Genomic DNA, 25,538 nt, shown 5'->3' on the forward strand with positions numbered 1-25,538 from the left:
AATATAAACTGGCAGACTACCTCACGACCATCAGAGACACAAAACAGAGACAGACCCTCACCAGGTACAGACTAAGCGACCACCAACTGGAAATTGAAAAAGGCAGATACAAGAAATCCTGGCAGCCTAGAGAGAATAGAATATGCGATCAATGTCTGGCTGGCGAGGTTGAAACAGAAATGCATTTCCTCCTAAAATGCGAAAAATTCAACACATCAAGAAAACATATTATTCAACAAGCTAAGCCAAACAACCCCAGATTTCAAGGAATTGATGATCTGTCAAAATTGAGATTAGTCCTAGGAGAAGGAGACAGACCATACCTTGGGGCCAAATATGTAACAACATGTCACAACCTGAGGACTGTTTAAATTAAGACTGTTTAAAATTAATATTGAACGTACCAAATGAAGTACAAAGACTGTTTAAAATTAATATTGTTTAAAAGTAATATTGTATGTACCCAACAAATGTCAAATCGATTGACACCTACAGAATGTTGGAAAACTGTACCTTTTTGCTATGTAAGCTTTGGCAATATGGTTCTCTGTAACTTTCATGCCAATAAAGCATTTAATTGGAATTGGAATTGGAATTGGACAGAGAGAGAGGGAGGGACAGAGAGAGAGAGAGACAGGGAGAGAGAGAGAGAGGGACAGAGAGAGAGAGAGAGAGAGGGACAGAGAGAGAGAGAGAGAGAGGGACAGAGAGAGAGAGAGAGGGACAGAGAGAGAGGGACAGAGAGAGAGAGAGAGAGACAGGGAGAGAGAGAGAGAGGGACAGAGAGAGAGAGAGAGGGACAGAGAGAGAGAGAGAGGGACAGAGAGAGAGAGAGGGACAGGGAGAGAGAGAGAGAGACAGAGAGAGAGAGAGAGGAGACAGAGAGAGAGAGAGGGACAGAGAGAGAGGGAGAGAGAGAGGGACAGAGAGAGAGGGGACAGAGGGACAGGGAGAGAGAGAGGGACAGGGAGAGAGAGGGGGACAGGCAGACCAACACAGCCGTCCAAACACCAATCCGAGTGAACCAAATCATTAAAAAATGCAAAGAAACCTACCTGGAACATTGGAACAAAATAACCGAAAGCCAAAGCAGATTAGAATGTTACCGGGCCCTAAAAAGAGAATATAAACTGGCAGACTACCTCACGACCATCAGAGACACAAAACAGAGACAGACCCTCACCAGGTACAGACTAAGCGACCACCAACTGGAAATTGAAAAGGCAGATACAAGAAATCCTGGCAGCCTAGAGAGAATAGAATATGCGATCAATGTCTGGCTGGCGAGGTTGAAACAGAAATGCATTTCCTCCTAAAATGCGAAAAATTCAACACATCAAGAAACATATTATTCAACAAGCTAAGCCAAACAACCCCAGATTTCAAGGAATTGGATGATCTGTCAAAATTGAGATTAGTCCTAGGAGAAGGAGACAGACCATACCTTGGGGCTAAATATGTAACAACATGTCACAACCTGAGGACTGTTTAAAAGTAAGACTGTTTAAAATTAATATTGAACGTACCAAATGAAGTAGAAAGACTGTTTAAAATTAATATTGTTTAAAAGTAATATTGTATATACCCAACAAATGTCAAATCGATTGACACCTACAGAATGTTGGAAACTGTACCTTTTTGCTATGTAAGCTTTGGCAATATGGTTCTCTGTAAACTTTCATGCCAATAAAGCATTTGAACTGAACTGAACTGAACTGAGAGAGAGGGGGACAGGGAGAGAGAGGGGGACAGGGAGAGAGAGGGGGACAGGGAGAGAGAGGGGGACAGAGAGAGAGAGAGAGACGGAGAGAGAGAGAGAGGGACAGAGAGAAAGGGGGACAGAGAGAGAGAGAGAGAGAGGGACAGGGAGAGAGAGAGGGACAGGGAGAGAGAGAGGACAGGGAGAGAGAGGGGGACAGGGGGAGAGAGAGGGACAGGGAGAGAGAGGGAGGACAGGGAGAGAGAGGGAGGGACAGGGAGAGAGAGGAGGGACAGGGAGAGAGAGAGAGGGACAGGGAGAGAGAGAGAGGAGGGACAGGGGAGAGAGAGAGAGGGACAGGGAGAGAGAGAGAGAGAGAGGGACAGGGAGAGAGAGAGAGGGACAGGAGAGAGAGAGAGAGGGACAGGGAGAGAGAGAGTGAGGGAGAGAGTGGAAAACATAGGATTACACAAGATATACAGGACAGAAACAGGCCATTCGGCCCAACCAGTCTATGCCGGTCGTTTATGCTCCCACTCGAGCCTCCTCCCGTCTTTTCCTCCTCCAAATCAATCAGCGTAACCCTCTATTTCCCTTCCTCCCTCATACACTTGTCCAGCCTCCCCTTAAATGTATCTATACTATCCGCTTCAACCACTCCCTGTGGTAGCGAGTTCACATTCTCCACCACTCTTTGGGTAAAGAAGTTTCTTCTGAATTCCCTATTGGATTTCTTGGTGACTATCTTATATTGATGGCCTCTAGTTATGCTCTTCCCCACAAGTGGAAACATTCTCTATCCACTCTATCAAAAACCTTCATAATTTTGAAGACCTCTATTAGGTCACCCCTCAGCCTTCGTTTTTCAAGAGAAAAGAGACCCAGCCTGTTCATCCTTTCCTGATAGGTATAATCTCACATTTCTGGTATCATCCTTGTAAATCTTCTCTGCACCCTCTCCAGTGCCTCTATATCCTTTTTATAATATGGCGACCAGAACTGTACACAGTAACTCCAAGTGTGGTCTAACCAAGGTTCGATACAGGTTTTAGCACAACTTCCCGACTTTTCAATTCTATCCCTCTAGAAATAAACCCCAGTGCTTGGTTTGCTTTTTTTATGGCCTTGTTAAGCTGTGTCGCAGGGACAGAGAGGGAGAGGTGGACAGAGAGAGAGTGACAGGCATCGAGAGAGAGAGAGAGAGCACAACAGATAGAGAGTGAAAGCAGAGAGACAGAGAGTAACCAAAAAACCCCATTCCTACTGGGGGAGGAGAGAAGCTGTGTAACTACTGGCGGCACACTATGTTACAGCTTGCCATGAACAGAGGGACAACCAGTAAACTAAGACAAGAGTATATATAAACAAGGCGAATGTATATTTATAAACTCAGGGATATACCTGTTTATACACTGTATGAATGGAACGCGTTTATGTGTTCAACCATAAATGTATTTTGATGCTTTGGCAACATAAGATGAACCTATCATGCCAATAAAGCGATTTGTATTGTATTGTATTGAGTACACAACGGACAGAGAGAGACAGCTCAGGGGAAAATGGATGCCTTTTACTCACAATCAGGTGGACAAAAGAAAAGCAAAGACAGAAAGTTTCTAATAAAAACTCTGACCGCCTCAAGCTCATTTCAGTCTAATTTCCGATCCCTGGCATTTCACAGCTGGTAAAAGCGTTTCCTATCCGTGTTATGATTAGTGTAAATTAATAGGCGGCTTTCAACTAATCAGCACTGATTAAAGCTGTCAGAACGCTGATCGCCAGTCTCCATCGACACTGAGCCACCCAGGACCGACCACTGTCACATCGCAGCTCCATCCCACACCAAATTAAACTCTTCATTCAATGGGATTAGCCACATTCTGCACACACATTCCCGGGTAATTCAGCTTCAATTCTCAGCAGCGTGTGAACACGGGAGGGCCGACACATCAGGAGCACCTGCGGGAACCTCACAGGCCCTTCCTCCGTTCATTGTTACTGGTTCACAAGCTGGAGTTAACAGATGGGCAGATCGGCCAAGGAGGCGGTTCACTGACTGCGGGCACCCACGGTCCTCACTCACAAGGAGCCGCCTCTCCATCGCTGTCTCCGTCATTTTTAAATGTCCGCCGTGGCTCAGTGGGCAGCGCTCTCGCCTCTGAGTCAGGAGGTCGTTGGTTCAAGTCCCACTCCAGAGACTGGAGCACAAGATGCAGGCTGACACTCCAGTGCCGTGCTGAGGGAGTGCTGCACTGTCTTTCGGATGAGACGTTAAAATGGACAGAAGAGCTGAATTCCAGAGGTGAGGTGAGAGCGACTGCCCTTGACAATGGGAATCAGGGGGAAAACGTTCCACTGGCTGGAGCCATACCTAGCACAAAGGAAGATGGTTGTGGTCATTGGAGGCCAATGATTTCAGCCCCAGGACATTGCTGCAGGAGTTCCTCAGGGCAGTGTCCTAGGCCTAACCATCTTCAGCTGCTTTACCAATGACCTTCCCTCCATCATAAGGTCAGAAGTGGGGATGTTCGCTGATGACTGCACAGTGTTCAGTTCCATTCACAACTCCTCAGATAATGAAGCAGTCCATGCCCGCATGCAACAAGACCTGGACAACATTCAGGCTTGGGTTGATAAATGGCAGGTAACATTCGCGCCACACAAGTGCCGGGCAATGACAGTCACCAACAAGAGAAAGTCTAACCACCTCCCCTTGACATTCAATGGCATTACCATCACCGAATCCCCCACTATCAACATCCTCGGGGTCACCATTGATCAGAAATTTAACTGGACCAGCCACATAAATACTGTAGCAACAAGAGCAGGTCAGAGGCTGGGTATTCTGTGGCGGGTGTCTCACCTCCTGACTCCCCAAAGCCTTTCCACCATCTACAAGGCACAAGTCAGGAGTGTGATGGAATACTCTCCACTTGCCTGGATGAGTGCAGCTACAACAACACTCAAGAAGCTTGACACCATCCAGGACAAAGCAGCCCGCTTGTTTGGCACCCCATCCACCACCTTAAACATTCACTCCCTCCACCACCGGCGCACCGTGGCTGCAGTGTTTACCATCTACAAGATGCACTGCAGCAACTCGCCAAGGCTTCTTCGGCAGCACCTCCCAAACCCACGACCTCTACTGCCTAGAAGGACAAGGGCAGCAGGCGCATGGGAACACCACCACCTCCAAATTCCCCTCCAAGTCACACACCATCCTGACTTAGAAATATATCGTCGATCCTTCATCGTCACTGGGTCAAAATCCTGAAACTCCCTCCCTAACAGCACTGTGGGAGTACCTTCACCACGTGGACTGCAGCGGTTCAAGGCGGCGGCTCACCACCACCTTCTCGAGGGCAACTAGGGATGGGCAATAAATGCTGGCCTTGCCAGCGATGCCCACATCCGACACCAAGTCCCGTTCACCCATCACCCCCCGCGCTCGCTGACCTACACTGGCTCCCAGTCCAGCAACGCCTCAAATTTAAAATTCTCATCCTTGTGTTCAAATCCCTCCGTGGCCTCGTCCCCTCCCTATCTCTATAATCTCCTCCAGCCCGTCAACCCTCCAAGATCTCTGAGCTCCTTCAATTCTGGCCTTTTGTCCATCCTCGTTTTCCATCGCCCCACCCTTGGCGGCCGTGCCTTCAGCTGTCTGTGCCCTAAGCTCTGGAATGCCCTCCCTAAACCTTCCTACCTCCCCTCAAACCTACATCTTTGACCAAGCTGTCCCAATTTCTCCTTATGTGCCTCAGTGTCAAATTTTTGGCTGATTTACGCTCCTGTGAAGCGCCTTGGGACATTTTACTATGTTAAAGGCGCTATATAAAGGCACTTTGTTGTTTCAATTCCAACATCACCCAACCCAACAGCAACACCTTGGCTGCAGCGCAGTTTCAGAGAGCACGATAAGCTGACGATGGCTGCTCACATTTGCAGATGCACAACAAAAAAATAAAGGCGGAGATTTTCCTGTGGCAGCTCTCCCGCTGTGAGTGTAAATGGCAGCGAATCAGTGAGGCTGACTGCGCATTCGAGAAGTGAGGCTCGCATCTCACCACACCGATCGGAGCCTAAGAGGAGCTCCAGCTTCTGAACCAAGGATCGAATCTGTCAGAAAATAAAAGATTTTAACAAGTTTTTAAGGAATGGGCAAAGAGAGAGAAACACAGAGAGAAAGACAGACAAAGAGAGAGACAGACAGACAGACAGACAGAGGGAAGAGACAGACACAGACAGAGAGAAACAGAAAAATACAGAAAGACAAAAAGCAGAGACAGAAACACACAGAGAGAAAGGGGGAGAAGTTAGTCTGCATTGCACCATTTTTAGGGTGTAAACCAGGATTTTTCAGTGGGGCGTCCCGTGCCCAAACTGCACCTGTGATTGGGCTGCTGCTATTTTCACCAGCCACATTTTATTGGTGTTCCAGACAGCCGCCTAAAACAGGCAATAGGCCCCAGAACGCCCAGTCAAGGAACCCTCTGGAAATTGGTTTCCAATAAGCGGAACAGGAGTGAGAGTCAGCACCTTCAGGAGAGGAGGGGACCAGAACCCCAGTGAGAGTCAGCACCTTCAGGAGAGGAGGGGACCTGAACCCCAGTGAGAGTCAGCACCTTCAGGAGAGGAGGGGACCTGAACCCCAGTGAGAGTCAGCACCTTCAGGAGAGGAGGGGACCAGAACCCCAGTGAGAGTCAGCACCTTCAGGAGAGGAGGGGAGCTGAACCCCAGTGAGAGTCAGCACCTTCAGGAGAGGAGGGGACCTGAACCCCAGTGAGAGTCTGCACCTTCAGGAGAGGAGGGGACCTGAACCCCAGTGAGAGTCAGCACCTTCAGGAGAGGAGGGGACCTGAACCCCAGTGAGAGTCAGCACCTTCAGGAGAGGAGGGGACCTGAACCCCAGTGAGAGTCAGCACCTTCAGGAGAGGAGGGGACCTGAACCCCAGTGAGAGTCAGCACCTTCAGGAGAGGAGGGGACCTGAACCCCAGTGAGAGTCGGCACCTTCAGGAGAGGAGGGGACCTGAACCCCAGTGAGAGTCAGCACCTTCAGGAGAGGAGAGGACCTGAACCCCAGTGAGAGTCAGCACCTTCAGGAAAGGAGGGGACCAGAACCCCAGTGAGAGTCAGCACCTTCAGGAGAGGAGAGGACCTGAACCCCAGTGAGAGTCAGCACCTTCAGGAGAGGAGGGGACCTGAACCCCAGTGAGAGTCAGCACCTTCAGGAAAGGAGGGGACCAGAACCCCAGTGAGAGTCAGCACCTTCAGGAGAGGAGAGGACCTGAACCCCAGTGAGAGTCAGCACCTTCAGGCGAGGAGGGGACCTGAACCCCAGTGAGAGTCAGCACCTTCAGGAGAGGAGATTGCGTGCCTGTGTATTGGAGCAGCCTCAGTTATCAGGATTGAGTCAGATGGATGTGTTGCTGGGATCTGTCCAACACACAGACTGACACAGACACGCAGCTGAACTGGATCCCAGGGACAGAGGGAATAGCAGGCAGCGATTTGTAGTAAAATCGTTTTCTAAAGGATGCTGGAGGCAGTGAGATAGACCCTGTAATCACAGCCAGAAACTGTCTGCAGGTGTATAAAGTATTAAATCTCCTCCTGTAGGGTCACCTCAGAGTGTATGAGGGGAGACTGGGAAAACCTGTTCATACCCCCAGGGATTTGTCACCCCGTGGCTTGGTGAGTAAATGTGCTGCCCGGTGCCCTTCCAACCCACACAGACCAGGAATACCCGGGATTGATCCCCAGGCTGTGCGGTGTCAGCTGTCGCAGGCAGGAGAACACTAGCGGGCTAAAGTTCACCCTTCTGCAGCCTAGAGAGTGAATGTCAGCAGACTATTCGACTATGAGGGCCTCACAGCCAAACCCAGATCGATTCTGCCCTCCTCCAACATCCTCGTACATTCGACTGGGACTCGGGACCCAGGGGGAATGTGTTTGGGACTCAGGACCCGGGGGAGGGGGAATGTGTCTGGGACTCGGGACCCAGGGGGAATGTGTTTGGGACTCAGGACCCGGGGGAGGGGGAATGTGTTTGCGACTCAGGACCCGGGGGAGGGGGAATGTGTTTGGGACTCAGGACCCGGGGGAAGGGGAATGTGTTTGGGACTCAGGACCCGGGGGGGAATGTGTTTGGGACTCTGGACCCGGGGGGGGGGGGATGTGTTTGGGACTCAGGACCCGGGGGAGGGGTGAATGTGTTTGGGACTCGAGATCCGGGGGAGGGGGGAATGTGCTTGTCTCTCGCTGGGTTGAGGATTGAAGAATCTCGCCGAATGTCTTACAGTCTGGGATTATTTAGTTGTAACTAGCAAACACACTGCCTACTACTGTAGTGAACAAATGTAAGAAATCACACAACACCAGGTTATAGTCCAACAGCTTTATTTGAAATCACAAGCTTTCGGAGCGCTGCTCCTTCTTCAGGTGAAGTGGAGAAATGCATAAAGACACAGCTTATATAGTCAGCTGTGTCTTTATGCATTTCTCCACTTCACCTGAAGAAGGAGCAGCGCTCCGAAAGCTTGTGATTTCAAATAAAGCTGTTGGACTATAACCTGGTGTTGTGTGATTTCTTACATTTGTCCACCCCAGTCCAACTCCGGCATCTCCACACCATACTACTGTAGTGAGGTCATAAAAACTGGGTACAATTTCACGACAAATGGCGAACACATTTTTGCACAATGTGATATTTACAACACAATACATACACACACTCAGATACAAACATATTCACCTGCACAGACATACACACACACACTGCACAGACATACATACATAAACAAACACGTACAAACATACTCTTTCTCTATCTCACCTTTCTATCTCAGTCTGTAGCTCTCCATCTCTGCCTCTATCTATGTCTCTATCTCCGTCACTGACTCTCTTTCTCTGACTCTCTTTCTCTCTGTATCTGTCCCTTTCTCTCTGTGTCTGTCACTCTACTCTCTCTCTCTGTCCCTCTCTCTCCCTGTCTCTCCCTCTCTCTCTCTCCCTGTCTCTCCCTCTCTCTCTCTCCGTCTCTCCCTCTCTCTCCCTGTCTCTCCCTCTCTCTCCCTGTCTCTCCCTCTCTCTCTCCCTGTCTCTCCCTCTCTCTCCCTGTCTCTCCCTCTCTCTCTCTCCCTGTCTCTCCCTCTCTCTCTCTCTTCCTGTCTCTCCCTCTCTCTCTCCCTTCCTGTCTCTCCCTCTCTCTCTCCCTGTCTCTCCCTTTCTCTCTCTCCCTGTCTCTCCCTCTCTCTCCCTGTCTCTCCCTTTCTCTCTCTCCCTCTCCCTGTCTCTCCCTCTCTCTCTCCCTGTCTCTCCCTTTCTCTCTCTCCCTGTCTCTCCCTTTCTCTCTCTCCCTGTCTCTCCCTCTCTCTCTCCGTCTCTCCCTCTCTCTCCCTGTCTCTCCCTCTCTCCCTGTCTCTCCCTCTCTCTCTCCCTGTCTCTCCCTCTCTCTCTCCATCTCTCCCTCTCTCTCTCCATCTCTCCCTCTCTCTCTCCCTGTCTCTCCCTCTCTCTCTCCCTGTCTCTCCCTCTCTCTCTCCATCTCTCCCTCTCTCTCTCCGTCTCTCCCTCTCTTCCTGTCTCTCCCTCTCTCTCTCCCTTTCTCTCCCTTTCTCTCTCTCCCTGTCTCTCCCTCTCTCTCCCTGTCTCTCCCTCTCTCTCTCCCTGTCTCTCCCTCTCTTCCTGTCTCTCCCTCTCTCTCTCCCTGTCTCTCCCTTTCTCTCTCTTCGTCTCTCCGTCTCTCTCCCTGTCTCTCCCTCTCTCTCCCCCTGTCTCTCTCTCTCCCTGTCTCTTCCTCTCTCTCTCTCTTCCTGTCTCTCCCTCTCTCTCTCCCTCTCTCTCTCTCTGTCTGTCTCTCTACTCTCTCTGTCTCTCTCTCTGTCCCTCTCTCTCCCTGTCTCTCCCTCTCTCCCTGTCTGTCACTCTACTCTCTCTCTCGCTCTGTCCCTCTCTCTCCCTCTCTCTCTCTCTGTGTCTGTCCCTCTGTCTGTCTCTCATGCCCTCAATTTGCTGCTGTTGTAAACATCGCCCTCTGCAGGCTGCACACAGGATGACAGTCACCCAGCACTGGGAGCTGCCTTCAGTTCCTCCGTTGCCCTCGCTAAACCTTTACTTCAGCTCAAAGTGGACAGGACAGTAATCCAGGGGAAAAAAGCAAGAAATGTTTTCCTGGTATATATGTGCAATCATCAAGGTGAAGGGGCATCAGCAGGAAGCACTCCCAGGGCAGGTACAGCACGGGTTAGATACAGAGTAAAGCTCCCTCTACACTGTCCCATCAAACACTCCCAGGGCAGGTACAGCACGGGTTAGATACAGAGTAAAGCTCCCTCTACACTGTCCCATCAAACACTCCCAGGGCAGGTACAGCACGGGTTAGATACAGAGTAAAGCTCGCTCTACACTGTCCCATCAAACACTCCCAGGGCAGGTACAGCACGGGTTAGATACAGAGTAAAGCTCCCTCTACACTGTCCCATCAAACACTCCCAGGGCAGGTACAGCACGGGTTAGATACAGAGTAAAACTCCCTCTACACTGTCCCATCAAACACTCCCAGGACAGGTACAGCACGGGTTAGATACAGAGTAAAGCTCTCTCTACACTGTCCCATCAAACACTCCCAGGGCAGGTACAGCACGGGTTAGATACAGAGTAAAGATCCCTCTACACTGATAAAAGCAAAACACTGTGGATGTTTGTAATCTGACATAAAAACAAAAAATACTGGAAACACTCAGCAACATCTGTGGAGAGAGAAACAGAGTTAATGTTTCAGGTCAGTGACCTTTCGTCAGAACTGGAAGAAGTTAGAGATGTACCAGTTTATAATCACTGTTGCCTTCCACCCTATCACAGACCTTCCCCTCACCCAACCACCGCCCCCCACACACACGTTTTCCCTGCCTCTGTACTTGCTTAAAAACTATCCAGCGATGGACCGAATGGACCCCTTCTGTGCTGTAAACTTGTATGGCTCAGTGGTTCTAAATGTGTTTTATTATTTATATGAGCCTGGCACTCTCCCCATGTGCCTGGCAATCTTCACTGTGGCAAGATGTGTCACATCGTGAATCGGACATCCAATCCCATGGACCAGGTGAGCCCAGAGCGAGTCCCCCTCAGCTCCGGCTCAACATCCGGACTGATGGATCCTGAGTGCAACGCAGAGAGGAGGAGGAATGTGTGGAACGAGAGAGGAAGGTTTGGAGCAGATGTAACCACAGAAGAGAGGTACAAGACAGGTTGTGGTGGAGTGGATGTGGTGGGAGATGAGAGGTGAGAAGTGGCTTGGAGAGCGACTCATATATTGTTAAGTACGGTAATTAAAGAAGACAGACATCTTTTGAGAAAGTGCAAAGTGTTGTTCATAATCCGTAAGCAAGTGTTCGGCTTGTACCCTGTCTAAGTGGCTGCATGCAAATCAGCCTGCGTGGCAAGAAGTCAACAGAGCATTTAAAATGCAGATGTTCCACTTTAATCAGGCAGTCTCACTTTAGTAGCCATCCCATAGTCACGTCCCTCGCTGAACCTGCAGGACCTGAGCACAGATCTCCGTATGTGACACGTAGCCAACAACTGCCCCGTCTCCCACCCCTGCCCCTGTCCGACCCCCGTCCATTTCCCGTACCCCCCAACCTGCCCCACACCTCCAAACCTGCCCCATACCCCCAAACCTGCCCCACACCCCCAAACCTGACCCTGCCCGGCTCCCGTACCCCCCAACCTGCCCCACACCTCCAAACCTGCCCCATACCCCCAAACCTGCCCCACACCCCCAAACCTGACCCTGCCCGGCTCCCGTACCCCCAAACCTGACCACACCTCCATCACTGCCCCGTACCCCCAAACCTGGCCCACACCCCCACCCCACACCCGCCCCGTAACCCACACCCGCCCCGTACCCCACACCCGCCCCGTACCCCACACCCGCCCCGTACCCTACACCCGCCCCATACCCCCGCCCCGGATCAGCATGTGAGGCATGTTGTTGAGTGTGATGCTGCGTCCGCTCATGTGTCACAACGTGTGTTCATGTTTCACAACACGAGAGGGGTCGGCCTCAGGCACGGGGGCTCAGGGCGGGTGGGGTCAGCATCGGGAGGTCAGGGGCGGGCGGGGTCAGCATCGGGAGGTCAGGGCGGGCGGGGTCAGCCTCGGGAGGTCAGGGCAGGCGGGGTCAGCCTCGGGAGGTCAGCGTGGGTGGGGTCAGCATCGGGAGGTCAGGGGCGGGCAGGGTCAGCCTCGGGAGGTCAGGGTGGGTGGGGTCAGCCTCGGGAGGTCAGGGCGGGCGGGGTCAGCTTTGGGAGGTCAGGGCGGGGTCAGCATCGGGAGGTCAGGGCGGGCGGGGTCAACATCGGGAGGTCGGGGTCAGCATCTGGAGGTCGGGCGGGCGGGGTCAGCCTCGGGAGGTTGGGCGGGCGGGGTCAGCCTCGGGAGGTCAGGGCGGGTGGGGTCAGCATCGGGAGGTCAGGGGCGGGCGGGGTCAGCATCGGGAGGTCGGGGTCAGCATCGGGAGGTCGGGCGGGCGGGGTCAGCCTCGGGAGGTCAGGGCGGGCGGGGTCAGCATCGGGAGGTCAGGGGCGGGCGGGGTCAGCATCGGGAGGTCGGGGTCAGCATCGGGAGGTCGGGCGGGCGGGGTCAGCCTCGGGCGGTCAGGGCGGGCGGGGTCAGCCTCGGGAGGTCAGGGCGGGCGGGGTCAGCATCGGGAGGTCAGGGTCAGCATCGGGAGGTCAGGGTCAGCATCGGGAGGTCAGGGGCGGGCGGGGTCAGCATCGGGAGGTCGGGGTCAGCATCGGGAGGTCGGGCGGGCGGGGTCAGCCTCGGGAGGTCAGGGCGGGCGGGGTCAGCCTCGGGAGGTCAGGGCGGGCGGGGTCAGCCTCGGGAGGTCGGGCGGGCGGGGTCAGCCTCGGGAGGTCGGGCGGGCGGGGTCAGCATCGGAGCTCATTGGAATGTAAGGGTTTCAGTTTCAAGGCTGAAAAGGAAGCAAATGCTGCCCCCCCCTTAAAGGAGGAAGGAGCGGTAGAGCGGCGGAGAGATTGAGGGAGGGAATTCGAGAGCTTAGGGCCCAGGTAGCTGAAAGCACGGCCACCAATGGTGGAGCGATTAAATCGGGGATCCACAAGAGGCCGGAATTGGAGGAGCGCAGAGATCTCGGAGGGTTGTAGGGCAGGAGGAGGTTACAGAGATAGGGAGAGGCGAGGCCATGGAGGGATTTGAAAACAAGGATGAGAATTTTAAAACTGAGACGTTGCCGGACTGGGAGCCAGTGTAGGTCAGCGAGCGCAGGGGTGATGATGAACGGGACTTGGTGCGAGCTAGGACACGGGCAGCCGAGTTCTGGATGAGCTGAAGTTTACGTAGGGTGGAATGTGGGAGGCCGGCCAGGAGTGTGTTGGAATAGTCAAGTGTAGAGGTAACAAAGGCATGGATGAGGGTTTCCGCAGCAGATGAGCTGAGGCAGGGGCAGAAACGGGCGATGTTCTGGAGGTGGAAGCAGGCGGTCTTAGTGATGGCGCGGATGTGTGGTTGTTGGCCGACTTACCCGCTCCCGATTGCTCCCAGAGTCTCCGGAGTGGGTGCTCCTGGGTTTTAGGAGCCATCCAATAATGTCAGAAAGGATTTGTTGCTGGATATAATCAGGCTCCGGCCCATCAGCCTTCACAGCCCTCGCTAACTGGGACAGACACCTTTAATCAGACGGACGGACAGTTTAAAATGTGCCACTCATTCCTCGGCATTCAACATATGCTCACACCGATTAACAGAACCACACAGGACACGATGGGCTGGACTTCCACTGAATTGCTGCCCAATTCCTGGTGGTTTGGGGGCAGTAAAGGGAGTAAAAAGTGTTGGCCGTGGCCTGGTGGCAGCACCCTCGCCTCGGAGTCAGAAGGTCATGGGTTCAGGTCCCACTCCAGAGACTTGGGCCTACAATCTAGGCTGACACTCCCAGTGCAGTGCCGATGGAGTGCTGCTCTGTTGGAGGTGCCGTCGTTGAGATGAGGTGTTAATCAAAGGTCTGCCCTCTCAGGTGGATGTAAAAGATTTTACGGCACGATTCGAAGAAGAGCAGCGGAGTTATCCCGTGTCCTGGACAATATTTTTCACTCAGCCAAATCCTAAAAAAGATGATCGAATCATCGATGTTGCTGCAATTTCTGGGAGCTTGCTGTGCACAAATTGGCTGTGTGTTTCCTACATCACAACAGTGACTGCACTTCAAAACCACCTGAGGCTGTGGAAGGCGCTATAGAAATGCAAGTCTTTCTTTCTTTCCTTGGTTTTTCCTTCAATTTCAGGCCCCTTTGTCCTGCTAATTCCTTCCCTCCCTCCCTCACTCGGACTTCCCTCCCTCCCTCAGACTTCCCTCCCTCGGACTTCCCTCCCTCCCTCCCTCGGACTTCCCTCCCTCCCTCAGACTTCCCTCCCTCGGACTTCCCTCCCTCCCTCCCTCGGACTTCCCTCCCTCCCTCGGACTTCCCTCCCTCCCTCGGACTTCCCTCCCTCCCTCGGACTTCCCTCCCTCGGACTTCCCTCCCTCCCCCCCTCCGACTTCCCTCCCTCCCTCCCCCCCTCCGACTTCCCTCCCTCCCTCCGACTTCCCTCCCTCCCTCCCTCCCTCCGACTTCCCTCCCTCCCTCCGACTTCCCTCCCTCCCTCCGACTTCCCTCCCTCGGACTTCCTTCCCCCCCTCCCTCCCTCCCTCCCTCAGACTTCCCTCCCTCGGACTTCCCTCCCTCTCTCCCTCCCTCCGACTTCCCTCCCTCCCTCCGACTTCCCTCCCTCCCTCCCTTGGACTTCCCTCCCTCGGACTTCCCTCCCTCCTTCGGACTTCCTTCCCTCCCTCGGACTTCCCTCCCTCGGACTTCCCTCCCTCCCTCCCACTTCCCTCCCTCCCTCCCTCGGACTTCCCTCCCTCGGACTTCCCTCCCTCGGACTTCCCTCCCTCCCTCCCTCCCACTTCCCTCCCTCCCTCGGACTTCCCTCCCTCGGACTTCCCTCCCTCCCTCCCTCCCTCGGACTTCCCTCCCTCCCTCGGACTTCCCTCCCTCCCTCGGACTTCCCTCCCTCGGACTTCCCTCCCTCCTACAATCTTCAGTCTGTCCCCCCCCACAGGGCCTGTGCACCATCAGAATCCTCAGTTCACGTCACGGCACCCAGCCAAGGCTAAGCTCTCGGGTCACCGGATCCTCAGACAAACTTTAAGGTCATCACCTGACACACTCGCGGCCTGTTTAACCCCATTTTGTTTCCAGTTTATTTTATTCCTCGCACGTTTCCCATCAGCGACAAGATTGGTGCTGCACTGGTTCACCAGAACGATACCAGGGCTAAAAGGGTTAAATCATCAGGACAGGTTGCATTGACTCGGCTTGTATTTACTCGAGTTTGGAAGATTACAGGGTCATCTAATTGAGGTGTTTTAAGATGGTTCAAGGATTTGATAGGGTGGATAGAGATAAACTATTTCCTCTGGTGGGGGGTAGTCCAGAACAAGGGGGCACATCCTTAAAATTAGAGCTAGGAGTGATGTCAGGAAGCACTTCTTCACACAATGGATAATGGAAACCTGGAACTCTCTCCCCTAAAAAGCTGTGGAGGCTCGGGTTTTTTGTTAGGCACGGATATTACAGGGTTCAGAACCAAGGCGGGCCAGTGGAGTTAACATACAGATCAGCTCACAGGTTCGAGGGGCTGAGGGGCCTCCTCCTGTTCCTAGGTCACAGGTTCAAGGGGCTGAGGGACCTCCTCCTGTTCCTATCTCACAGGTTTGAGAGGCTGAGGGGCCTCCTCCTGTTCCTATCTCACAGGTTCGAGGAGCTGAGGGGCCTCCTCCTGTTCCTAGGTCACAGGTTCAAGGGGCTGAGGGACCTCCTCCTGTTCCTAGGTCACAGGTTCAAGGGGCTGAGGCGCCTCCTCCTGTTCCTATCTCACAGGTTCGAGGGGCTGAGGCGCCTCCTCCTGTTCCTAGGTCACAGGTTCGAGGGGCGGAATGGCCTCCTCCTGTTCCTAGGTCACAGGTTTGAGGGGGCTGAGGAGCCTCCTCCTGTTCCTATGTCACAGGTTCGAGGGGCTGAGGGGCCTCCTCCTGTTCCTAGGTCACAGGTTCAAGGGGCTGAGGGACCTCCTCCTGTTCCTATGTCACAGGCTCGAGGGGCTGAATGGCCTCCTCCTGTTCCTATCTCACAGGTTCGAGGGGCTGAGGCGCCTCCTCCTGTTCCTAGGTCACAGGTTCGAGGGGCTGAGGGACCTCCTCCTGTTCCTAGGTCACAGGTTCGAGGGGCTGAGGCGCCTCCTCCTGTTCCTAGGTCACAGGTTCGAGGGGTGGAATGGCCTCCTCCTGTTCCTAGGTCACAGGTTTGAGGGGCTGAGGAGCCTCCTCCTGTTCCTATGTCACAGGTTCGAGGGGCTGAGAGCCTCCTCCTGTTCCTATCTCACAGGTTCGAGGGGCTGAGGCGCCTCCTCCTGTTCCTAGGTCACAGGTTCGAGGGGTGGAATGGCCTCCTCCTGTTCCTAGGTCACAGGTTTGAGGGGCTGAGGAGCCTCCTCCTGTTCCTATGTCACAGGTTCGAGGGGCTGAGGGGCCTCCTCCTGTTCCTAGGTCACAGGTTCAAGGGGCTGAGGGACCTCCTCCTGTTCCTATGTCACAGGCTCGAGGGGCTGAGGCGCCTCCTCCTGTTCCTAGGTTCTTGAGCTCAGCACTGCATGGGGTTGGAATCTCCAGGAATTAAAGATTAATGTCCTGGACACCGCGTTAAAACAAATTGAGCACTTTCATTTATTAGTTCTATAAACATATTGGAGAATGAGGGATAAAAGGCTGTTGGACCGAGTTGGAGGGGGAAGGGGAGAAGGCCGAGCAATGTAGCCTCCAGAATACATCCAACCAGAGATGGCAACACTTGCTCTTCAACACAGTCATCCCGTTTGTACCGTTTCAGCCCTCGGCATGTTCCCCACCATCTATACCAACTGGTCTACCAATGATCTGAGTGTCCATGGATTAGGGAGGAAGAAATCAGCCAGGCTTCCCCCTGCTGATCAGCATCCCGTGATTCCTGGTGCAATGTGCGGATGTTGGGCTCCACGCTGCTCTCCAAATGAGCCATTGGGACAGATCGTGACCTTTCACTTAAAGGGGCGGCACGTCTGACGATGGCGTTGGGGGCTAACTGCACCGTTCTAAAGACCGCCACGCTCTCCCGACCTGGATCAGGGGCTCAAGTCACGTCACAGGAAACAATGTAGAACTCCAACACAGGCCGTCGTGAATCCCCATTAGGCAGAAACACACCGAGGTTACATTTCCACATCCACAGGACGTCCCAAACTGCTTCACAGCCAAACAATAACGTTTCATGCGAAAGACGGCACCTCCGACAGTGCGGCGCTCCCTCAGTACTGGACCCCCGACAGTGCGGCGCTCCCTCAGTACTGCTCCTCCAACAGTGCAGCACTCCCTCAGTACTGCTCCTCCGACGGTGCAGCGCTCCCTCAGTACTGCCCCTCCGACAGTGCAGCGCTCCCTCAGTACTGCTCCTCCAACAGTGCAGCACTCCCTCAGTACTGCCCCCACCCGTGACAGTGCAGCGCTCCCTCAGTACTGCCCCTCCGACAGTGCAGCGCTCCCTCAGTACTGCTCCTCCGACGGTGCAGCGCTCCCTCAGTACTGCCCCCACCCCCGACAGTGCAGCGCTCCCTCAGTACTGCTCCTCCGACAGTGCAGCACTCCCTCACTACTGCACCTCCGACAGTGCAGCGCTCCCTCAGTACTGCCCCCACCCGTGACAGTGCAGCGCTCCCTCAGTACTGCCCCTCCGACAGTGCAGCGCTCCCTCAGTACTGCTCCTCCGACGGTGCAGCGCTCCCTCAGTACTGCCCCTCCGACAGTGCGGCGCTCCCTCAGTACTGCTCCTCCAACAGTGCAGCGCTCCCTCAGTACTGCCCCCACCCCCGACAGTGCAGCGCTCCCTCAGTACTGCTCCTCCGACAGTGCAGCACTCCCTCACTACTGCACCTCCGACAGTGCAGCGCTCACTCAGTACTGCTCCTCCGACGGTGCAGCGCTCCCTCAGTACTGCCCCTCCGACAGTGCGGCGCTCCCTCAGTACTGCCCCTCCGACAGTGCGGCGCTCCCTCAGTACTGCCCCTCCGACAGTGCGGCGCTCCCTCAGTACTGCCCCTCCGACAGTGCGGCGCGCCCTCAGTACTGCCCCTCCGACAGTGCAGCGCTCCCTCAGTACTGCCCCTCCGTCAGTGCGGCGCTCCCTCAGTACTGCCCCTCCGACAGTGCGGCGCTCCCTCAGTACTGCCCCTCCGACAGTGCGGCGCTCCCTCAGTACTGCCCCTCCGACAGTGCGGCGCTCCCTCAGTACTGCTCCTCCAACAGTGCAGCGCTCCCTCAGTACTGCCCCCACCCCCGACAGTGCAGCGCTCCCTCAGTACTGCTCCTCCGACAGTGCAGCACTCCCTCACTACTGCACCTCCGACAGTGCAGCGCTCACTCAGTACTTCTCCTCCGACGGTGCAGCGCTCCCTCAGTACTGCCCCTCCGACAGTGCGGCGCTCCCTCAGTACTGCCCCTCCGACAGTGCGGCGCTCCCTCAGTACTGCCCCTCCGACAGTGCGGCGCGCCCTCAGTACTGCCCCTCCGACAGTGCGGCGCTCCCTCAGTACTGCCCCTCCGTCAGTGCGGCGCTCCCTCAGTACTGCCCCTCCGACAGTGCGGCGCTCCCTCAGTACTGCCCCTCCGACAGTGCGGCGCTCCCTCAGTACTGCCCCTCCGACAGTGCGGCGCTCCCTCAGTACTGCCCCTCCGACAGTGCGGCGCTCCCTCAGTACTGCCCCTCCGACAGTGCGGCGCTCCCTCAGTACTGCCCCTCCGACAGTGCGGCGCTCCCTCAGTACTGCCCCTCCGACAGTGCGGCGCTCCCTCAGTACTGCCCCTCCGACAGTGCGGCGCTCCCTCAGTACTGCCCCTCCGACAGTGCGGCGCTCCCTCAGTACTGCCCCTCCGACAGTGCGGCGCTCCCTCAGTACTGCCCCTCCGACAGTGCGGCGCTCCCTCAGTACTGCCCCTCCGACAGTGCAGCGCTCCCTCAGTACTGCCCCTCCGACAGTGCGGCGCTCCCTCAGTACTGCCCCTCCGACAGTGCGGCGCTCCCTCAGCACTGCACCTCCGACAGTGCGGCGCTCCCTCAGTACTGCCCCTCCGACAGTGCAGCGCTCCCTCAGTACTGCCCCTCCGACAGTGCAGCGCTCCCTCAGTACTGCACCTCCGACAGTGCGGCGCTCCCTCAGTACTGCCCCTCCGACAGTGCGGCGCTCCCTCAGTACTGCCCCTCCGACAGTGCAGCGCTCCCTCAGTACTGCACCTCCGACAGTGCAGCGCTCCCTCAGTACTGGCACCAGGAGTGTGGGCCTGGATTATGTGCTCAAGTCTCTGAAGTGGGGATTCGTGCCCACTGAGCCACAGCTGACAGCTAGACAGAGACACAGAGGGGACACAGAGACACATCCCCTCAGAGAACCTTACCAGACGCTGCAGCCCGACAGAAATGTTTTGCTGATAACATTCCCATCCTTCTGGTCCCGGGAATGGGTCAATCCCAGGTCTCTCAGTGATGCAGCTTTTTGCTGACTCAGTTTTCTGTTATTTTGCTGAAGGACGTGTTATCATCGACAGTTGACTCAGCATTTTCGTACAGCCAATCAATAGCCTGTTACTGGGGCACATGAGCATGATCTCATCCCATCCTTTGGCCAATCGCACTCAGTGAGGATTCTAATTGATTCTTATTTAAACTTTAATACCTCAGTAAAATGTCAAACTCCTCCACATTAATCTATAATATTCTGCTTTAAGTAAAATAATTTGTGTTTAACCCCCACCCTCCCAGATCTTTGCGGGTCAAAGCCCCAACTCTGGCCGAGGCCTCCAGGCTCCTGAGGTTCATTCCCTGGGACAACTCTACTGGAGGCTCCCTGTTTTGGGAGTGACTCTGGGAGTGACCCAGGTACCATCACTGCTCTCTGCTAGTTGGGGAGTTACTGGGAGGTGGGGGGGGGGCAATTGGCCTCAGTGCCCCTGGACCTGGGTGTCCACCCATGATCCTGATCCTATAGCGTAGACATCGGGAGCTACAAGATCGGGCTCAACCACAATTTCCCCCATGGTTGAATATCCTGGCTGGGCTTAGGAACAAAGAAGGGCGACTTGGGTGAGGTCGTAGAGTCATAACGGCACAGAAGGAGGCCATTCAGCCCATCGAGTCCGTGCCGGTGTCACAGGGTAACTGATCCCCATGGAACGCGTACACCAGGGGTAATCAGCGCCTTCAGGGCAGGAGCTAGGGGCGAGGGGAAGGGGGAAAGCGAGCCGGCTTTACAGAGTACCATCACTGCTCTCTGCTAGTTGGGGAGTTACTGGGAGGTGGGGGGGGGGGCAATTGGCCTCAGTGCCCCTGGACCTGGGTGTCCACCCTGTTGCACCAACTGGCCTTTTCCTTTTCCTGTTCCCACAGCTCCTGGAAGCCAAACAATTAACGGGCGTCCCTCAGTGAGGTCCCTCACACGCCAACCTTCCACCTTCGGAACATCTGACGGAGGAAACTGAGCCGGGTCCCGAAGGTGCAAGGTGCGGACTGATTGACGGGGGTGGGGGGGTGCTCAGGGGCCTCCGCCAGCTTTGGGTCGTCACAAACCTCTGCTTTATTCTGTTTGATGCACGGTGACTGATGGAGATTAGTCTCGAAATGGGCTTTGCTGTCCCAGCAGCCCCTCCCCCCACCGTACATCCACCGCAATGGCCGCTAACCTGGCCGCCAGGTGGCTATGAGGCCCAACCAGAGTTGGGGCCCGGAGCCCCCCAAAGATCGGAGGGGGGCAAACTTTTTCTTTAAAGCAGCCCCCTTTATAAACGGCCGCAGAGGAAGTGGATCTGTTACCAGGGCACTGAGGGGAAACCCACAACCAGACCCTAGCCAACCGGCTTCCTCGGCAAGAGGGAGCACAAACCCCCCCCCTGAAGCTGCTCCCACTGACCCCACGGACCGAGCCAGGGTCAGCAGTGGGGTGCCGGGGCCAGCGTGACCCACTGACCCTGGTTTCCCTGGGCTGATGGCTCCAGAGCGACTCCTGTTTGTGTCGGTAATTTCCCGTCATGTTACATTATCAGTCCTTTCCTGATTGGTTCCCTATCTGACAAATCACATTCCACAAAAAACAACAGATGCGGCCGCCATGACCGCTTGCTGCCAACACTCCCCCTTCAGCCAGTTTGAAAGACGGAGGAAGGGGGAGCTGTTGCTATGGGACCCGTGAGCTTTGTCTGTGTCCGTTCCCAGGCGGGCTCCTCCCTGTTCCGTCAGTACAAGGGGGGTGGATGTGGGGGTGCCAACACTCCCGGATTATGCTGGAGTCACCCAGAATTAAAGCTAAATGACCTGGACATTCCCCGAGGAACCCGGGAGAAAGATCATCGGGACATTTTATTCCATTTCCCTCCGGCCAGAATCCTGAACAGCCAGGCACAGCCCTCCCAGGATGCAATAGGCTTTTGATGCACACAACGGATGGAGCGATTTCTGGAGCACAGAGGATTGTGGGTGTTGTAGCCACCATTATTGACCAATTGCCCCGAGGATTGACATGTCGGGTGACCAATGGCGGGAGCGTTGGAGGCGGGGTCAATGGAGGTGGGAGGTCATGTGATGAGAGCTCCTGGCATACAATCCAACCAAAGTTGCCGGCCCTGATCCAGACCCTGACCCAGATCCAGACCTTGACCCCTGACCCCGATCCAGACCCTGATCCAGACCCTGACCCCTTACCCCTGACCCCGATCCAGATCCAGACCTTGACCCCTGACCCCAATCCTGACCCAGATCCAGACCTTGACCCCTGACCCTCAGTACCACCCTGACTCCCACCTATCCCCCAAGATCAAGACAATTAAACAAAACACCAGACCCCAAAACAGCCAAAAAATAATAATTTAACAATAATTGTATCAGTAAATAGTCGTTAATCACCCTGCTGTGCAGGTCAGGCTCCTCCTGGCCTGGTGTCTAGGCCTCAGTGTCATTTGCATTATTTTATTAAATGCTTCTTTCTCTTGGAATGAATTAAAAGTTTGCAGTAATAAATGTTATTAATACATGTTATTAAGGGTGTAATGAAATCTGTTTGTCTTGATCCTGTATTCGTTTTGCACTCATGTATATTACCCTCCCCCACTGTGTATAGTTTCACTTCCTCTTTCCCGACTAACCTGGGAGGTTCCAGGTCTTGGCTCTTGGCTCCGCCCCTGACTTCTCTTACATAAAGATCCCAGGATCTGTATGACTCATTCCTGTGAACCAGTCGGCATGTTGAGATGTTAGCTCTGATCTTAGTGATTAAAAGCCAACTTGTTTAAGTCTATAACTTCTAGTTTTGTGGTTATTGAAGGCCCATCAATTTTAATCACTAAAGAATACTAGGATGGATCGACTCCTAAAACCAGGGCGTCTGGACTTGGATCCACATTCTGCTGAAGCATCAAATCAATTTGGACACTGGCTCAAATGCTTCGAACTCTTCGCGGGGGCCTCATCCACTAGCGAGGTAGATAAACTGAGTCTACTGACTACTCGCGTAAGTCATCGGATTTATTCGTTCATCCGGGACGCCACCTCTTACATGGAGGCCATCACTATCCTGAAGGCCCAATACCAGAGGCCGGTAAACGAAGTGTACGCCAGACATCTGCTGGCTACACGCAGGCAGCGACCAGAGGAATCAATGGACGATTTCTTACAGGGCCTAAAGGGCCTGGTCCGGGACTGTAACTGCAAGGCCGTGACGGCCAACGTGTACTCTGACAAATTGGTCCACGATTCCTTCATCACGGGCCTCAAATCGAATTATATCCGGCAGACACTGCTGGAGAAGGAGGTCCTGGACTTAAAAAAGGCAGTGGCCACTGCGCGATCGCTGGACGTGGCCCAGAGAAACTCTGACTCTTATTCTTCCGGCCATGCGGCCCTCACCGCCTCGTGCGCGCCGAGGGGGCCGCCATCTTGGGATCCGCCATCTTTTCCCGACTCAACGGCCGCCCAGGGCCCAACAGTGGCTTCGATCACGGTGGATCAATCCAGGCCACACCCGTTGACAAAATCCATGATGGACATACAGGTAAACGGGAATTTAACTAAATGTTTAATTGACTGTGGGAGTACCGAGAGTTTTATTCACCCTAGCCTGGTACGGCGGCACTCATTAACGGTAACCCCTACATGGAGCAGAATTGCTATGGCTGCTAAGCCCCACACTTCGGACATTTTGGGCTACTGTGTGGTAACACTGACTGTAAAAGGCACGGACTACAAGGATTTTAAACTCCTCGTGATGCCAGAACTCTGTGTTAATGTAATCTTGGGCCTGGACTTCCAGTGCCACCACGAAAGTGTCACGCTAGCATATGGCGGGTCCCAGCCGCCACTCACAGTCTGTGGCCTATCAACCTTAAAAATCAGCCCGCCCTCTTTATTCACTAATCTCGCTCCGAACTGTAGGCCCATAGCGACCAAAAGTAGACGGTACAGTCTGGAAGACAGACACTTTATCAAGGCGGAAGTGGACAGACTCCTGCGGGAAGGCATTATTGAATGCAGTACCAGCCCGTGGCGTGCCCAAGTAGTCATAGTTAAAAATAGCGAAAAGAAACGGATGGTAATTGACTACAGCCAGACTGTTAATATTTATACCCAGCTGGACGCCTACCCTTTACCCCGCATATCAGAAATGGTCAACCAGATTGCGCAATACCGAGTCTTCTCGACTATCGACCTCAAATCCGCGTATCACCAGCTCCCCATTAGAACGGAGGATCGCCCATACACCGCCTTCGAGGTGAATGGGCGCCTCTACCATTTTCTCAGAGTGCCCTTCGGGGTAACAAATGGGGTCTCGGTCTTCCAACGTGAGATGGACCGCATGGTTGACGAGAATAAACTACAAGCTACCTACCCCTATCTGGACAATGTCACTATCTGCGGGCACAACCAGCAAGACCACGATCTAAATCTTGCGAGATTTTTAAAAACTGCCCTAAAGCTGAATCTAACCTACAACGAAGACAAATGTGTCTTCAACACAACCCGTCTCTGTATCCTCGGCTGTGTGGTGGAAGATGGGGTAATTGGACCGGACCCTGACCGATTACGCCCCCTAAAGGAACTGCCCCTGCCACACAATCCCAAAGCTTTAAAAAGGTGCCTGGGATTTTTTTCGTATTATGCCCAATGGGTGCCCAATTACTCTGATAAGGCCCGACCCCTCATTAAATCGATGTCCTTCCCACTATCAGCTGAAGCTCGGGAGGCTTTCACCAGTATTAAACAGGACATTGAAAGGGCTGCAGTGTGTGCAGTGGACGAATGCATTCCCTTTCAAGTCGAAAGCGATGCGTCAGACTTTGCCTTAGCTGCAACCCTCAATCAGGCTGGGAGACCTGTGGCCTTCTTCTCCTGAACCCTTCAGGGACCTGAAATCAGGCACTCTTCTGTCGAGAAGGAGGCACAGGCTATAGTGGAGGCAGTGCGGCACTGGAGACACTACCTAGCCGGCAAACGTTTCACCCTGCTCACCGACCAGCGGTCGGTGGCTTTCATGTTTAATAACAAACAAAGGGGGAAAATCAAGAATGACAAAATACTCAGGTGGAGGATCGAACTATCCACGTTCGACTATGATATTATGTACAGGCCGGGAGCCCTTAATGAACCCCCAGACGCCCTATCGCGGGGAATGTGTGCCAGCATTCATACGGACAAATTACAGGGTCTCCACAACAACCTCTGTCACCCAGGGGTCACCCGACTATACCATTTTATAAAGTCCCGCAACCTGCCCCACTCCATCGAGGAGGTCAGGGCAATGACCAGAGCCTGCCGCATCTGTGCGGAATGCAAGCCTCGTTTCTACAGGCCTGACCGTGCACACCTTATCAAAGCCACACGGCCATTCGAGCGCCTAAGTCTGGACTTCAAGGGACCCCTTCCCTCTGCCGACCGTAACGTATACTTCCTCAATATCATTGATGAATATTCCCGCTTCCCCTTCGCCATTCCCTGCCCAGACATGACCAGTGCCACGGTCATCAAGTGTCTCTGTAATCTATTCTGCATGTTTGGCATGCCGAACTACATACACAGCGATAGGGGGACGTCATTCATGAGTGACGAGCTGCGCCAGTTCTTGCTCTCGAAGGGGATAGCCACTAGCAGAACCACTAGCTACAACCCCCGGGGTAATGGGCAAGTGGAAAGGGAGAATGCTACTGTTTGGAAGGCTGTCACGTTAGCCTTAAAGTCAAAAGGCCTTCCGACCTCCCGCTGGCAGGAAGTCCTCCCAGACGTGCTCCACTCCATAAGGTCTCTGTTATGTACTGCCACTAACGCTACCCCTCACGAAAAGATGTTCGTTTTCCCCCGGAAATCCACCTCGGGCATATCTCTACCCGCGTGGCTGACGTCTCCGGGGACAGTACTATTGCGGAAGCACGTGAGAGGCCATAAAACGGACCCCCTTGTGGAAAAGGTACAGCTCCTCCATGCAAACCCTCAGTATGCCTATATCGAATACTCTGACGGGCGAGAGGACACTGTTTCCATAAAAGACCTCGCTCCCTCGGGGAGCGGAGAGAACGATGGGAGACTACCCAATGAAGACCTACACTACAAAGAAACAGGACGCCTAGAGGTATCAATACCCAACTTTAACCTGGAGGACACTGCAGATAACCTGGAAGACACTGCGGAGGCCCGGACAGCAGAGGAACCAGAATC

General features: G+C 54.2%; 1 long non-coding RNA gene across 1 annotated transcript; it reads right to left on the reverse strand.

Moving 5' to 3' along the window:
* Nucleotides 1-3,194: 3,194 nt before the first annotated feature.
* On the reverse strand, nt 3,195-19,404 carry LOC147100689 (uncharacterized). Its single transcript, XR_015073535.1, has 2 exons — nt 19,244-19,404; nt 3,195-5,815 (listed from the first exon to the last, which is right to left on the reverse strand). It is a non-coding gene; the product is annotated as an uncharacterized LOC147100689 (long non-coding RNA).
* Nucleotides 19,405-25,538: the final 6,134 nt, after the last annotated feature.

The sequence above is a fragment of the Somniosus microcephalus genome, chromosome 25 (genome assembly GCF_052327205.1).
Source record: "Somniosus microcephalus isolate GS21.2 chromosome 25, FLI_Smic_1.0, whole genome shotgun sequence".
Lineage (NCBI taxonomy): Eukaryota > Metazoa > Chordata > Chondrichthyes > Squaliformes > Somniosidae > Somniosus > Somniosus microcephalus.